At 43.9% G+C, this 17,035-nt stretch overlaps 1 protein-coding gene across 2 annotated transcripts in view; it reads left to right on the top strand.

Moving 5' to 3' along the window:
• The window catches only part of LOC142958215 (nuclear receptor coactivator 3-like), a 52,462-nt gene that overhangs the window by 15,393 nt on the left and 20,034 nt on the right, over positions 1-17,035 (top strand). The window contains exons 2-3 of one of the 2 annotated variants that reach the window (XM_076099777.1): positions 550-625; positions 14,214-14,315. The gene's annotated coding sequence lies outside the window, so the exon portion shown is untranslated. The remainder of the gene's footprint in view (positions 1-549; positions 626-14,213; positions 14,316-17,035) is intronic. The other variant, XM_076099778.1, reaches the window with a different exon arrangement.

Below are 17,035 nucleotides of genomic sequence, written 5' to 3'. Positions count from 1 at the left end.
AAGGATGTAACAAGCTATAGTCTCAACTTAAAGGAAAACTGGAGGTATTCTATATATTTGAGGTGCTTGCTAAGACATCTAAGTATATAGATGTTTTAAAAAGGCTAAATAATGTCCTAAAACTCCTGTATGAGTATAACAAGCAATACTCATACAGGAATAAATAAAGTATTTGTTGGGGGTTATTTTCAGCTTTGGATCTGGTGCTCTGCTGTGTGTTTACAGCAGCGGGTCTGTGTGTGTGTGTGTGTGTGTGTGTGTGTGTGTGTGATTGACTGAAAATAAACTAAAGTGCCCATGTTCACAGTAATGAAGGAACATGTCACTCAGTGGAACAATTTGCCTCATTGGAGTATTTTTAATAGTTTTTGGACAATAATACACATTATTATACACAATATATCACGAGACATTACCTGATGATTGGTATACTTTTGTTGTTGGTAATAAAGGGATTTGTTGACGGTGAGGAAAAATATCGAATATCACTAGACTTGTCCTTTAAAGTGCAGCTGATTGTAACGGACATATTTTATTTTCCGGGTGGAGAGCTGGATGGAAACGCGTCGTCCGTGAGGAGAAAGTCAGCTACAGGTGGAAGGAGGCTACTCATCTCGTGACGTCTGTGAGTCTGCTCGTTCTACACTTCATCTTGTGATATTCACAGCCTGCTGCTTTCATGAGGATGAGTGTTAGTGTGTGTGTCTGTGTGTGTGTGTTTGTGTGTGTGTGTGTGTGCGTGTGTGCGCCTTATTATCGCAGTCAGGTGGCTGGAGGAGGAAGAGGAGGAGGAGGAGGAGGAGGAGGAGAAGAAGAAGGAGGGGGCCATGGTATGGTTGATATGGAGAGAAAAGAACAACAGGGAGCTTCTTCAATGACCGTGGCTGTTAATTAATCAAACACGCACATCCACACACAGACAGTGATGAAGAGGCTGGAGAAACACACACACACACACACACACACACACACACACACACACACACACACACACACACACACACATAAACCCGGGCTAGTCTCCTTACAAGAGGCTTGAAGCCATTCTACTTACCGTCGCCAGCCATGCCGACTGCTCGCTCTATTTGCAGAGCAGCCCCTCCCCTCTCTGATGCTATGATCTAACTGCAGCCTCCTCCCCCTTCATAGACACAGACACACACACACACACACACACACTCTCTCCACGCTCACATGCCTGCACACACACACAAACACACACACACACGCACACACAGAGGGGTGCTTATACACCCACCAATCAGCATGCTGCTGGGCATGTCTCCACACTCTGTGTGTGTGTGTGTGTGTGTGTGAGAGTATTTATGTGTATGCTGGTTTGATCAAGTGACGTTAACACGGACTGTGGACTCGTGTGTCAGTGCCGTGACGTCCACCGTTCATCCTCGAGGATGAGGCTGTTGAGCTTGTGGTTTTCGACTCACGCGCCGGCATCTGTTTTGGAAAGCAGAGGAAAAGTACCGAAATGCTAAATACCCGAAACAATAAAGCCTGTATCCCCCCCCCCCCCCCCCCTCCTTTTTTTCACTATCCCCTTAGATCAGCAACAACCACGTTTCTTTTTTTTTCTTTTTTGTGTCCTCTGTGATGAAGGACGAATAAATATGCAGCTTTAAAAAAGGTGGGAAAAGAAAACAAGAGAGTTGGTGGAGAAGCAGAGGCGAGCTTCAGATCTTTACAGTCAGATTCTCTGAGTGGGTCAAAGTTCCTCCAGCAGCCGGAGACGCGTTCTGATTGGCTGCGGAAAGGTGAAATTAAAACCACGGTAAACTTTTGACCTAGCAGGAACCGGGAGAGGAACGCCCATCGCTGTAGCGAGAGTGAGCTTCTCCCTCCTCCTCGCTGCTCTCCCACCAACCCACCCGTCCCCTCCTCCTCCTCTCTCTTCCCCCCTGTCTCGCTCTCTGTCTCACCCTTTCATTCCCTGTCTGTCATTCGCTCTTGTTTTGCTCTCAAACCATCTACCCCTCCCCGTCCCCCTCCCTCTTCTATCTCCAGCTCTCCTGCGCTGTCTCTCTCTCTCTCTCTCTCTCTCCCCCCCCCCCCCCCCCCCCCCCCGATGAATTTGTGCCTTGCTGCATGTATAGCCGGATGAGACGGAGGGAGGCACAGAGCAGGAAAGAGCTGGGGGAAGGGTATAGAGAGAGGGAGGAGAAAGCCAGTGGAGGAGGGGGGGGATGGGAGTGTGGAGACAGAGGGAGAGGAGCAGTATAGAAGGAGAAGACACGGGGAGAGAAGGGCAGGAGGAATGCAGCCTTCTTGACTGTGCGCCGCACAAACTCTTCCCTGTTAGAGAGGAAGAAAATCTAAAGAGGAGTGAATGTATAAATAGACATGTAACCGTGGCTCTGACTAAGATCTGCTGAGCGGCAGGGCGGGGAGAGCCCATTTTTACTGCTAATGGTTTCTCTCATTACACATCAGACGGCTTGGGGGGGGGGGGGGGGGGGGGGGGGTGTTTATGTGTGTGTGGCCGATATTAAATGATTTCATGAGCAAACTAAAAGAGCAGCCCTCTCGCTCGCTGCTTTGATGCCGCGCGCATGATCGTAGACACGCGGGCTTGCGGCTGCATGCTTTTGTCCATTAGCACATTTTTCTACTACTACTACAGAGCGTGTTGGAGTACCGTCTACTGTAACTGTACCTGCTGTTCACAAGTTGATAATCTCGTGGAGAGACGTCTCGAGTCGAAGTATCGGTATCGGGGCCGATCCCGGGCTTTAACGGATCGTTATCCGCTAAACTAAAGTGATCAAAATCTGATCCCCTCTTTACTGAACTCTGCTGTGTTTTAATCCGATTGTGTAATTTGAATGGTGGGCCGACCTCTGAGTTCTGACAGTGAGGTTGCAATAACGCATGGATTCGATGAGCGTAGCCACAACTCTAACAAATCTGTTAGCCTCTCTCTGTCTTGTTAGCAAAGCTCAGAGCACAGAACATTCAGGCAGCAGCAGCTGACTGTCACGGTCAAGTTTAAAATGACAAGCGTTACCAGTGGTGCGTCACGTCAGCTGTCGCCGATTGATTTTCTTTACCTCTATAAGTAACTTGACGGCAAGCCAACATTTTACTTGGCTGTTGTATTGGTTCACATGCTCTAATGCAACACTGCAACAGGCTACAAGTCATTGTCTTCAGTGGAAGCCGGTGACATGAAGCTAAAAACCGATGCCTGACACTTGGGTTTAAAAGATTAAAGTTGAGCTGGTCGTTCCAGTGACGCAGTGAAGTGTCAACCAATCGTATGTTTTTGTTTCACCCCGTTCTGTTCCGTAAAATGAATGTCGTTAGCCAGTTCTCAGTGCTACTTAACGTCATCTACGTCAACGAGCGCTCTAAGCAACACTTTCCGACGGTGACTCTGACAAAGTAGCTGGCCAGCTATTGAAGATGGTCAATAACGTAACCGGCGACCCAGAGCTTTCCAACCCAGCCATGAAGGAACAGAAGACGTCGCTTGCTGTTAATGGGCCCTTAAGTGACACCTGATTTGAATGCTTCAGTTACGAGTGGACTTTTTCTTGTCCCAACAACTCCAATAAAAGGGATTCTTCTTCTCTCAGTAGTTTGAGTCACGTCAGTTTCAGGAGTTGCTTTATGCATCAGTAACTCCTCAACATAATATTTTTGAACCAGGATCTTGATTATTAGGATCAAGTAGCTTGTGAAGAATCAGGTATGTCAGTGTTGGTAGTCTACCGCTGTCTTTTAAGTAAATAAAATGATTGTATCGTACTTGGTATCAGCAGATGCAAATAATACAAAATAAAAATAAAACTTGGACCTCACTAATCTAGTAAGGATGTATAAGTTATAATTGTCTTCCCCCTCTCGTGCTGCACATGTGCATGTGTAAATATAGCCTCGATGCCTGTCATCAACGAGATGGCACATACGGAGAGGGCCGTAAGTTTTCAGATTCTAATGCGATTGAAATAATCCTTTTTGGTTCGGATTAAGCTCTACGATGAGCACACAGCATCCGGCGGGGAAAGGTGTGGAGGAGACGAGAGCCAGAGCCGGTCGTCTGCGATGAGAGGAAGCAGGAGGAGGAAGAAAGAAGGCTTTTTTTTTTCTTGGCTTTCTCTGCCAGTGAAAAATAAAAAAAACTGACTTAAGAGAGGAGGCTGTGGATGTTATTGAGTTAACAAGACGGAGAGGGAGGGAGAGCAGTGGGAGCTGAGAGACCGGCTCGATAGATGAGTGGATGAGGGCTGCGCTGTGGGGCTCTGCCTGCTCCTGCTGCACAGTGGGCACCATATGGCGCCGTAATGTATAGAGCGCACATCAAGTTTGTCCTGCCTCTCAAAACCGGCTCCTTTTTACCTCCCCCTACATCCTTCCAGCCAATTACGTCACTCTTTAGATAACACACACACACACAATGCATCCCCCCGCACCATCTTCAAGATACGAGGCTCCCCAACAAACGTTTGGGTCTACACACAAACGCACAGTTAGATAAGGGCCCCATCCCCCTCTAATGGGAATAAGGATTGATACCGACGGAAAAGAAAAAAGATTTCTCAAGATGTCACTCTGCTTAGCTGCTTCCTCTTTAAATATTTAAAGAAACTATGGTTTGTTTTCCCCCCCATTGTGTTGATTTTCTCTGATAATGCAAGTTTGCAGAAGCAGCAGAGCACAGAGGCGAATGAGAGGAGCCCCAAACGTACGGCTGATGCGTGCTGATGCGTGCTGACAGTGATGTGCGTGCAAGTGAATGCGAGTTGATTTTTCTGATTGGGGAATATTGTGTGCAGGGAGGGGGATCGCTTTTCTCCCGCGCGCTGTCGCTCTGGTTTCAAGGTGTGTCGGCTGCTCTGTGACCGTGTTTGTTTGTGGGTGGTTATGCATGTTGCCAGGCAGCTTCCCTGCCTCTCCGGCATGTGCTCGTGTCCGTGGGAGTGATGGATGTCAGGCAGGCTGCTAATGTGATTTAGATGCTCCACCCGGAGTGTGTGTGTGTGTGTGTGTGTGTGTGTGTGTGTGCGTGTCCCGACCACATGTGTGCAGCTGAATCTGCAGTGTGTATGTTTGTGCATCTACCTCCCTCCCTCCCTCTCTTTTCTCTCTCTTCTTCTTCCACCCCCATCATTTTTTCCCTGTGCTGTGCAGTTTTTGGATTCTGAGCAAATAAATAGAGGGAGGAGGGGGACAGGAAAGGGGGGGGGGGGGGTTATAAGTGGTGAATCTGCTTCCTCGCTGTCACCGCGGAGAACGAAAGCGCGAGGAAGGAGGCGATGAGGAAAGTAGAGGTGGAGGAGAAGATGGTGTTCTCTCGCTAAGACCTCACTGATGGGTTATTGTGAGCCAATTATGTTCCATTCCCACTGAAGAAAGTCTCACACACTCCTAACACACTCACTCATCATCACACACGTGCATCAGCAAAAGAAGTGCTCTTTCTCCTGGCAGTGAAGAGCAGTGAAGAGCTTGACTTTTATCTGCATGCAATTCTTTTTTTTTTTTAGAGAAAAACACCTTAACAATGACATACAGTTCTTTAACACCAACTACGCTCTCCTTTTTTAGTTTATTTTTTTTATTTTTTTCAATCGAGCTTTCAATCTTACATCACTGTCACCCATCAACTGTCGACTTAAAAAGTAAAAGTACTCATTCTGCAGAATAATTGCCCTGCCGAGTGTTATATTCTGGATTATTATTACTGATTAATTTAAGGGGTTAACATGATTTCACTATTAATGCAAGTTAATGTGGAGCTAAATGTAACTGATTCATAGATTTATTTATTGATGTCGGCAAGTCTAATCTTTAAAAACGCATCATTTAATAAGCTTATCATATTTCTTTTATGTACAATCGTCATCTGCTAAGTCACTCGTTGCTTTACAGTAACAAACACAATATTTACCTCATAAATGTATTGGAGCGCGAGTGTAAGGAAGCATTAAATGGATAAAATACCTCAAAAGTGCACCACTGCATACAACCTTTGTGAGGTTGTCATCGTTTACTCTGGCGATTCAACGTGATGATCCTTGAGTATTATTAAAGAGATTATTAAATAGTAATAATGATAACAGTAATTATAATAACAATAAAGGGATAATGTGTCTGATAGTTTATTTTAATGTTTTGCAGCTTTATGAGTGCATGGGTTTTAAAGTTACTGTAACAGCACAATGAGATGATGAGATATTTCCAGTTCAGTTTATTGGAGTTTTTATTGGATTCAATATTTTGATTATTTAAATGTTCATCAGCTGGTTGTCAGTCCCACAGAATGACAAAGCGAAGACTTAGCGAGACCCATTATTTGTCTTCTCTCTCAGTGAGTCAGACAAGAAGTATTGAGATGTTCCATTAAGTATTAAATCTCTTCAGCAGCAGCCTCAGTCGCCCATAATGCAATGCAGAGAAAACTCACCGCTAATGCTGTTTACGCTTTTTGTAAGAGCTGAAAAGCTCCGTTTCTTTCATCAATCACTTATTGCTGTACAAATGTGTGCAACAAAAGAGATTTTGTATTGGTGTTGTCTCCTTGTTATGCATAGAAAGCAGTTCAAAGTGCTCTACACAAATATGCAGAAACATTCAAAACAAACGCAAAGAGTGCAGTTTGTTAAATTTCCCTAAAGAAAGCAACCTTTTCTTTAAAGATCCTCTCCAGACAAAGGTTTAAAGTGCATCTACTGCCTCTGTCTCATCGAAAAATCCGGAGTCTTCTTTGAGCACATGAGAAACTTACAACAAAATGAACTTTGCACATAAATCTCTCTGCAGAGTGAAGGTCCAACTTCCGAGTGAAGTAACAATAAGCTAAATGCATTTTTGAGTGGAGCAGAACTTAATATTCTGCCATTAATCTTCAGAACTACATGGTTCAAAGTGTAATATACACCTAGTCCATGCATTAATACTTACAATTTCAAATCCTCGAGACAACGGTGTAGTTCTTGTGTCTATTTACCCATGTGTGATCATCACATTTATAGTAATACACCACGTATCTGTTATTATTGTATCGTCTGGAGGTTGTCAAACAGGTATATCAGCGTTTTCTGCTATTTGTAGCCATGGCAGCACAATGTCAATCAGAGGCGGGGTTAGTGATGGAGGAGGCGTGTCTTATTGATTGACCTGTTACACTAATTAGGCCCGAACAGTCCAGAAGTCCACCCTCAGCCTGCATGGCCTCATTGTGCCTCTGCTTTCTCCTCATTTGTAATTCCTTTCTCAACCAGTTACTAAAAGAAGGTGACAACTGTTTTCCTGCGATCCCGCTGCATTTCTTTCTCTACCCCATGTGGCCTGTAACGAGGTAATTCACTCTTTGTGATGACAAGAATGTTTTAAGTATTAACCAACGCTCCAGTCATTCATCGCTCTCAGATATGACAGCCTTGCCTCTCGGTCCGCAGTTAATTGCCTCGCAGAAATGTTCCCTTATGTTATGATAATGTACAGCTCCTGCATGATGGCTCCCAGTGAGGCGTTTTTTATTCAACAGGTCTCTGCCTGACTAAGCAGGCGTGTTAAGACTGCGAGTTTGATACATGTTGCGCGCGTTCTGACCCTGAGATTTCTTCACACAAAATGAGTCCACGTGCGGTTGTTTTTTGCTTCCCAGTTCAGCTGAAGGAGGCCGACGAGGACATGTGTGGTTTACTGTCCTTATCTTATCCGGCCTGCATGTTTGCTCAGCAACATTACTTTCATCACTTCACATACAAGTAAACGTCCGTCCCGTCTCTACTCGCATGTTCGGCACGTGGACGGGCTCGCATGGGGTCGCAGGAGCTGTTGATGAGACCGTGCATTCAGTTTAATGACCTCTGCCGTCCCTCGTTTTCTGTGATGCAGTGCAGCTCTCTTTAAAGGAGGAAGTTCATCAAGGTAACATGGAGACTCTCATCTGTCACACGAGGACACAATACCTGGCTGTCTAAACACTAATTTACAGAGTCAACGTTAACCTTGTTGAACTCTGCACTTTTATTGCAGCTTTGACGAAGAGGAATAAGAAATAAGAAAACATAGATTATGTAACGTTATGAATGGAGAACGTATCAAATGCAGCCACCTTCGTTCAAGGTGCAACGTCAATGAATGTTTTCAACACTCGCGCTGTTCTGTTGGCTTTTGGACTCTTTTTTTTTTTAGGTTGGTTTTTCCTTTATTAATATGTCACCCATCAGTCTATATCAGTATGTGTATATATGGACAAAGTGGAGCTGAAGAACGCCACCATGTGAAGCGGACTGGTGTTTCCTCTTGCGAGTCCTTTTATTTCTATTTCAGGACACCTCAGAATAAATGATGGCGCTGACGCCGTGGCCACTACGCGAAGGTAGAAAGAGAAGCTGTTTCTCAAGCTTTACATTCTATTTTTAAAAGTTTAGCTCATATTTAGGTCAGTTCTCACCAGTGATGGAACTGATAATGAAAGCATGCAATATGCAGTTTGCAGCTATTTCCCAATATATGATTTTAACGGCCACCAGCCAAGTGGTGATAAGAAACGGAAACGTTCCACGCAAATGGTAGCGTTAACTTTTAGCTCTGCTCTGATATTGCTTTCCATATAGCATTACATTGGTCAGTCTTGACCAAAGGGGTGGACTCACAGACTGACAGACACACACTAACTCCAACACTGCACTCCTTCAAGTAAATGTATGGACTAAGCATGGCCACCACAGTGTGCAGGTCTCAGTTGTAATCCTGAACGTACGTATTTTCCCCATATTGGACTAAATCACTGGAATAAATGAGGTTTACAGACTCACAAAGCCCAGTTAGGTAGCACACGTTTTGTCTTTTCAACAGTAGTCGGCTAAGGTCATCTGGAGAAATAGGAAAATAAAGAGAAATAAAGCACTGTTGAGGACCAGTGTGCGCAGTGATCCCCTCATTGTTTTGATCGTCAAACGTTGTCTTACAGTATTCGATACTCTGTGAATTCTAAGAGAAGAAAAATTGCCTGTTTTATTACATTGAGTGTCTGCTTGTACTCAAAACAGATGTTGCACCGTAAAGTCATTTTAAAGTGGCCTTGAGCTATTATTAAAAAAACAAAAAAAAAACCTAACACAATGATTTTTGTTTCATTTCTTTTTATGGTTTGTCCTTTCTGAGAGTTTACTTCGCTGCTCGTGTGGCTGCGGATCCATTGTTGTGAGCTTTTACTTCTGTAGCGTGGTGCAGTGGGCCGTGAGTTTGGTTTCGTCTACCTTTTTTTTGGAAAGGATGAGTCATGCAAGCGGCTGTTTCCTTTTTTGAATATGTAAATGCAACTTTGATGGCAGCCTACAGCAGGCACACCCTGGATGGCTGGATGAGTTTTAGTTTTAGACCCGACTGGCCTATTTCTGCCCTGAGCCAGACGCTTTCCCTCTGCCTCTCTTCATCCTCCACCCCCTCTTATCCCTCTCTGAAGTGTGAAGTTTGAAGCAGCCGGCTGTGTGCTATGATAGCGGTAATTGGTCTTAAGATGGAAAGTTCACGCTCACTTTGTCACTGAACTAAGAAGCTATTTGTTTTCAATGAGTGTTTAAAAAAAAAAAAAAAAAAAAAAAAAAAAATTTGAAGCGAGGCTAGTTAAGAACAATATAACATCAAAGTGCTATTTAACAGCAAAGAAAAGCGGGTTTGGGATGATGATGATGGAGACCGGCACTTTTTGTCCGAGTTGAAAAGCAGCTCTCCGTCTTGTACAACTTCATTTCAGACGGAGCCGGGGAGCGGAGAACGACTCCCCTCTTTGGTACCCCCTCGTCTGAGGAGCTTTGGACTCAGAGTTTTTTTATTAGCCTCTGTGGCCTGATTTGTTTAAGGGGAGGCGAGGTGCCAAGATGTGGCTTGGCTCCCATTTTGCTCCAGTGCTGGATTTGTTGGTGGAGGGGAGGGGGGAGGGGGGGGGGGGGGGGGCAGAGTTTCCCAGAGTACACACACTTACACACAATGTACTTTTATGCGTTGTTCACTGTGCTATTCTGGCCAGCGGACACAATTTCCCTCATTCACAGTCATTAGAGGAGACGGACACATGGAGAGAAAAATCCTGCTATAAAAAAAAAAAAACGAGACCGTAAGAAAAAGGGGGTGAAGACGGGGAGGAGATTAAAGCTCACAAAGAAACAACTAGTGGATGTGCTTGAATTTCATTTTGCCGATCAGTCGACTGAAGACGTCTCTTAAAGACGCAGATCCTTTTGGCTGAACATGAATGATTTGTTTTTGAATGGGTGTGTTTAAGAATACGCAAATAACACTCATTTTAGCGAGCTGGTTTTTGATCCTGTTTGGCAAAATATCCAGACACCAACTGATCTCTTACTGAATCACTTCTCTTCTGCTCTTTTATTAGCAAAAGTCAAGCAACAGATACCGGATTCTTTTGAGGCAGATATTTGGCGGTTAAACATTTTTAAAAGAATGACTCATTTCTTTTTAAAACAACACACATATAAGCATATTCCATGAACAGTAATAGAGACACTGTTTCTATAGAACCTCAAATATAGTTTGGCATTTCTGTGCTGCAGTTTCTTTTTACTCATTGGCCGACATGTGCACTGATACGATATAACGGCAATGAGCTATAATGGTTTTCTTTAAGTTTGAGTTATTTACAACTTTAGTTAATTGCAAATGGTGCAAGCTAAACTCAATCAGATTTGATAATGGATTCGAAGGGATTTGGTTTCAGTAACAGGATTGTAAACTGGATTTAAAGTGCCGTATTTGGTTTTGGTTGCAGCAGCGTGCCGGCTGACAAAGCCTTTCTTACCATCCAGATTTGCACACAGCTGGTCGACAACCTAAAAAAAACAAAAAGGTTGCACAATGTTTTATCTTCACCAATATTGGTTGTTCTTTTTGTTCGTATTTTAATGGTCTTCATGGGTCCTTTGCTCGAATTTAGCTGCAACACAACGTCACCTGGAAACTGTTTATCTTACAATCGCAGCAAAGAAAGAAATAAAATGTGTTTTAAATCTTGCCTCATAGATTCATAAACCACCGCGCAGTGTTTTTGCCTCTGATAAAAGCCTGTGGTCATGAACTTGGAGTCCCTTGCCTTTAAATGCAGGGCTTTTTTTTTTTGTTGTTTGATCTGAACGCCCACTTATCCTCCTTCTGATAGCGTCCAGGTAGGATACTATTCTGTCGTAGGTATCGAGTCTTTGTGTCCGTTCGTCCAATACCTGAATGGATCCTGAGAAACATCACATGCTGGCTGATTAGCTTCCTACATGCATGTTGTCTCTCTCTCTCTTTCACACAGTTGTTCCTCTCAGTTTTCTTCCTGGTTCAGCTGAGTGTTACAGTTGAGGACGTGTGTGTGTGTGTGTGGTTTTATCATCTTTATCTTATCAGGGCTGTTTCTTAGCTGTGTGCAACTTTACACTCATCACTAACAGGTGCGAAAGTGTCCTTTCCTTCGTATTCTGTGTCTGCTCAGCACGCGTCTGCACTCGCATTAAGTGACAGAAACACTTTAAAACACAATACAGGAGCTCAATGAAGGTGCAGCAAGTTTATTTTTGCAGGGACAGCGCATAATTAAAAGTAATAACGTAAAACAACACAGTACATAAAAGTGTGAGATAGTAAATGGAATCAGCATGATGACTACTATAAATACTGTACAAGGCAATCATTGACAGTGACACTTTTGTGCTGACTTTAGCCAAAGCTTTAGGCTGGTTTCAAACACTGCAAAGCTTCCAGAGTCCCGAATGTTTGTGGAACTGCGTTTAAACCGAGAAAGCAGACTGACCAAAGATTGTCTTTCTGAACTGCGGCACCCAGTAGCCTCTAGATGCTCTAAACCAGGATAGGACAGGCCTCCTCTAAGAGGAGAGGGTGCAAGATTATGAATCATTTTAACGTCAGGCATACATCAGAAATAAATGAAATGAGAAGTTATAAGAAACCGAGGGAATTATATATTTTCCAGGATATCACAGTGCTGGTGATCCCTTGGCTTGTTATCATACAGCATGATTTTGCATTGGTTTTGGGTGAAGCGGACAAATTAAGCTGAATAATTATCAGCTTAAACAGGTCTGACAATCCCCAGTTTTAAATGAGCAATAGAGGCCGAGTAAACATTGATTCATCATCATCATCTGCGAGTTCTGCAATATCGTTACATGGAAAGAGGAAGAAATCGCTCAAAAGTCACAACAAACTGACTACTGAGTTAAATCGGCTTCTCTGGCCGTCTTTTTGTGCTTTTGTACCGCTTTGAAATGCAGAATTGTCGTTGAGATAAGATATGAGCTCCTCTCTGCTGTTGATGATACACTGAGCAGTTGAAGTTCATGAAGTTAATGGCGCCGTATGAGCATCCACAGTAAAATGTGAACTGTGGCTGCATCTTTATTGCCTCCTGTTAGAGTGTGTTGCTTTAACAAGAGGAAGCTGCTGCGGTGTAAGATATTTATTGTGTTGCTCGAGTGCATGCAGCGCACAAACATTCATACAGTAAAAGGCTGTTTAGTTCTCTGGCGTCGAGTAATTGAAGAGCACTACAGACGTGTGTTGAGAGGAGAGCGGACTGTCACATTTCTCTATAGACTCTGCATCTTCAGCTCATTCACACTGCTGTTATTTTCAAGGCTTTACGCCGATATTAGCGACGCCACATGCCGTTAACTGCTCCTTTATTCACTCTGGTTTTCACGCCTGTGTCACAGTGAGGACAAAGAGCCGTAATGATCGCAAGGAAGGCTCTCTTGTTCCGGCTCATGCGTGAAGAGGAGAACTATTTTTGTTTTTCGTTTTAATATCCTCAACTTTTGCCTAAAAAAAAAAATGGAGCCAGTTGCTTTTTGTCGCAGCTGAGCTATAAATGATTCCCACTTAAGCAGTCAGTGTCTGGCTCTATTTTTCTCCCCTTTCAATTAATAGGAAACACATTGGTTGAAGGAGGCTCTTTGTTGGTGTGTGAGAGTCCATACATCACCTAAACTAGAGCACCCACCCCTCCTCCTCCTCCTCCTCCTCCTACCACACACACACACACACACACACACACACACACACACACACACACACACACACACACACACAGCGACAGCCCCCATCTGCTCCCAATCATGGGTGCAGCCAGCGGTCAGGTCGCTGACGGTGAATGCCGCACTAACACACACACACACACACACACACACACACACACATGTAAACATACACAACATAGGCACGCTGGGCATGAGGTCAGCCATGCACGGACTCACACACACATGCACGCGCTCATGTAGGTGTGTCCAGATATTTGGTTGTAAACGTGGGCTTTCACACACATCCTGGTAACGAAAAGGAAAGTAACCTACAGTTTATCTCTATCACACACACACACACACACACACACACACACACACAGTGACAGATGAACATGAGACATCCTGGCGGCGAGCTTCACTGATGACAGGGTGTCATGGAAACGCCCAGCGTTCTCCATGGTTACGCACTCTTTACCCCCACGGGATACACTCTGATGATTGTTCAGACAGAACACTTGAGCTACTACAACTCAGCGTGGATAACGCGCGCACACACACACACACACACACACACACACACACACACACACACACACTGTTTCTTATCAGGATCTAAATGGACACAAATTAGCCTATTATGTGCTTTTGGGATTAGAGCGGTGATTTAGCCAAATGGTCTGTTTTCGTAATCTTGCTCGGACTCCACAAAGCATGAGAGATATCTGCAAATAGAGGCCTGACGTTTACATCCAATTGTATCGATCAGGAGTGCTCATTTAGTGGAGCAGCACTTTCTTTTACCTTTTGCAGTCAGAGTGACCGGCTGAATTGTGGATCACATGCTGTCGTCACTTTCAGGTTTCCTGTAAAACTTGTGTCTCAACATCCCTTTTTTCGTGTGTGTGTGTGCGTGTATGTGTGCGTATGCGTGTGCGTGTGCGGTTGTTCTGGCTGTGGGAGAGGTCTGTGTGTTAATGCAAATGCACAGGAGTGTTTTCTCCGCAATGAAGACAAAAGCACACAGCAAAGTCACGGCCCCCTTCACAGTTCCTCCTGCTCATTAAGCTGCTAATGCAGCTTCCTGTGCTTGTGTCTTTAGGCCGCCGATTAATAATGCTGCTTGTTATTCATTAATATCTCTATAACGAACATGCACCGTTGAGCTTAAACTTTTCTATTTTTCTTCTTCTGTTCTTCTTTCTCCAGACTCCATTGACCAGCTCACATAGGACCATAGAACCCCCCCCCCCCCCCCAGCGAGAGGCGAGAGGGGATCTGATCGTCCATCATCTCGGGCGCCGTCACAAGGTGGGCTAACATCCCATATATGGTTGGCATGGTAACGGCCTGCTGGGTTTAGGTTGAGCAGTTTTGCCGGTTTCTTGTTGTTGCCACATTCTTGCAACATCCTCCTGACCTGAACGTGGAGAACGCTTTGTGTTCTCTGAAGCAAATGGAGGTATTTTTGTGTTTTTGAGGTTTGGATTTTGGAAGGTGGAACAGTTTTTGGGGAACGAGGCAGTAAAGGTGGTGGTGGTGGTGGTGACAAGAGGGAAAACAAAGAGGGTTGAGCGGGTGATTTTCAGGCAGATGAGAAAATGAAGAGTGGGAAGACAGCAGGGAGACAGGAGGAGAAATCAAATTATTCTTTGTGCTCTACCTGCCACAGAGGCTGAAAGAGAGCATTAATCTTTTACCCCTGTCTGCAGGTGACAACAACGCACACGCACACACACACACACACACACACACACACACACACATTTACTCAAATGTGCCCAGACTTAACCAAACCGCACTCTGCTCTTTCGATCACGTGCAGTCTCACACATGCTTTTGAAGGCACGCTGTAGTTGCACAGAAAGCAGGAGGGATTGTGAGGTTGTGTAGGAAAGGAGGGGAGGGGAAGTCCAGTTGAAAGCATTTGTTTCTTTGAATAGAAAGTCAAAGGTAGAGAGGCCCGTACACATTTAGCATTTTGGGGAAAAATATCCAATCACAGAACTTTAAGAATTCAGTTGCAACTGAACCTGACGACGACTCTCTTTGTAGAAACGTGATGATACATTCAGCATCAACCATGCCAAAGTCGCTCACAAACAGTGTGATTAACTGATGGCCATATTAACATGAAGAACTAGGATTACCGTATCTAGAAGTGTAAATGTCATAATGCTTTTTTACATTCTGTATATGTGGTACTTTCCTTGTTGTTATATTTATCTTTGCCAAACACGTTGCAGTTGCTTCCTCGCTGAAGTGTAAGAGTCATTCAGAGACGATGACGATAAAGCTCTCTTGAATCTTGAATGTTGAGGAACATTATCGATATGAGAAGAAATCACTGAAATGGGAATTTACAGAAGGGAACAAACCTCCTAAAATGTTCTGTACTGGGTTAGAACAACTTGAATCGACAGAATGAGATCAGGCGTTTCTTCTTTGTCCTTCATAAAGCAGTCACGACGGTCTCTGGTTTAGAGCACTCTAAGCGAAGCAGCTCCTGTCATGTCACCGGTGTGAGTTTCTAAGGCCAGACCAGGGCCGTGTGCCTCTGTTTTGTCAACAGAGATTATGAAACAGCGGCTGGCAGGCTGGCAGGTAGGCGGGGGAGGCGACCGCGGGGCTATTTGCATCGCCCAGCTTGAGTAAGCCTGCCCCGCTAACTCTGTCACCCCCACACCCCCCAAAAAAAAAGAAAGAATGGAGACGCTATTCAAACAAACAAACAGGAAGTTTCATGGCAGCCAGCGCCACAGTTCTGCCTTCTCTGTGTTTGAGAGACGGTGAATGAGCGTTCTCAGCCAACCGCTGTTTTACAAACAGAGCGAACCATTTCTCAGCTTTTCAGTAGATTTGACGAAACTGTTCGTGTTGTAACCTCGAAGCTCTCGTGCTCAACAAAACGTAAGCGTTTAAATTAAAGCCTAAGTGAAGCTCTTGGATGTTTCTGATGATGCTTAGCTGGTACACAGACACAGGTTTACATCTGTCTTAGTACAACACCGATTTAAAGACGAGTCTACAGTGCTCTTGCTAATTTTCCCTGTGCACACGTCGCCTGCTCTCAGTAAGTCTTTCCGACGCGTTCTTGTTTGTTGCGTTGGGCTTCTTCTTTTTTCCTGCTGTGACTCACTCTGTCGTGGGAAGTCTGCCGTCTCTGCACTTTGTCTTCCGAAACCTTTTTGTCTTCTCTTTGCTTTCAGATTTTTAGATGCTGTTCATCCATTTGTATTCTGCTCCACGAGAGTCCATGACTTTAACTCACCAGTGTTATGAAGTGTTGTTAAGTATGCAAAAAAAAATCACGTTCACGGAGTGGAAAAAGTACCGTTCTTATAGAATTAATTGTACTTTTATCAAACCAACATCTGTCTTCTAATAGAGCCCTGGCCAAGACAGCAGCAATAGAGTGTTTCAGATAACAATTAAAACACATAACATGTGAAAATACATGTAAAACACATAAAACAAACACTGTTTTAAACAATAGGTTTACGACACAAACACAGAATCGTATGCTTTGGAAAACAGACAGAAGGAAACGGATCCATCAAAGGAAGCAATTACAAACTCATGTTGAATTTTCCTCCAGACGCTTCACTAATATGTAAAGTTGTGTCGGGTAAACTCTCAGCTCTCTGCAGAAACCTCCTCCCAAAAACTAAAAACTGAACTATTTCAGTTTTCAAATTATAGAAAACAAACGTTATCTGATTGATGGGAAATGAATCATGAAATCCGTGGAATGAATAGTTAATATTGAATGTTTGTTCAACACACTTGTTCAGGGTTATTGTTAGAATCTCTTTGCAAACTTAATTTTCTTTCTCTGCGCTAAAAAATGTTGTGATATTTTCCAAAAAATAAATGAAACAAAAAAATAAATACTAGAGGTTAAAAATGTCACATGTATCTCATTTATAAAAAACAAACATAGCGACTGCATGGAGGAACATAATAATATCCAGCAAAATGCTTTACATACAACATAAGAACAAATGAAGCCATGAGGAACATTTATGTAA

Source organism: Anarhichas minor, unplaced genomic scaffold (assembly GCF_050575085.1).
Source record: "Anarhichas minor isolate MPS153535 unplaced genomic scaffold, ASM5057508v1 ptg000003l, whole genome shotgun sequence".
Taxonomy (NCBI): Eukaryota; Metazoa; Chordata; class Actinopteri; order Perciformes; family Anarhichadidae; genus Anarhichas; species Anarhichas minor.
This window is presented reverse-complemented; position numbering and strand designations above follow the sequence as displayed.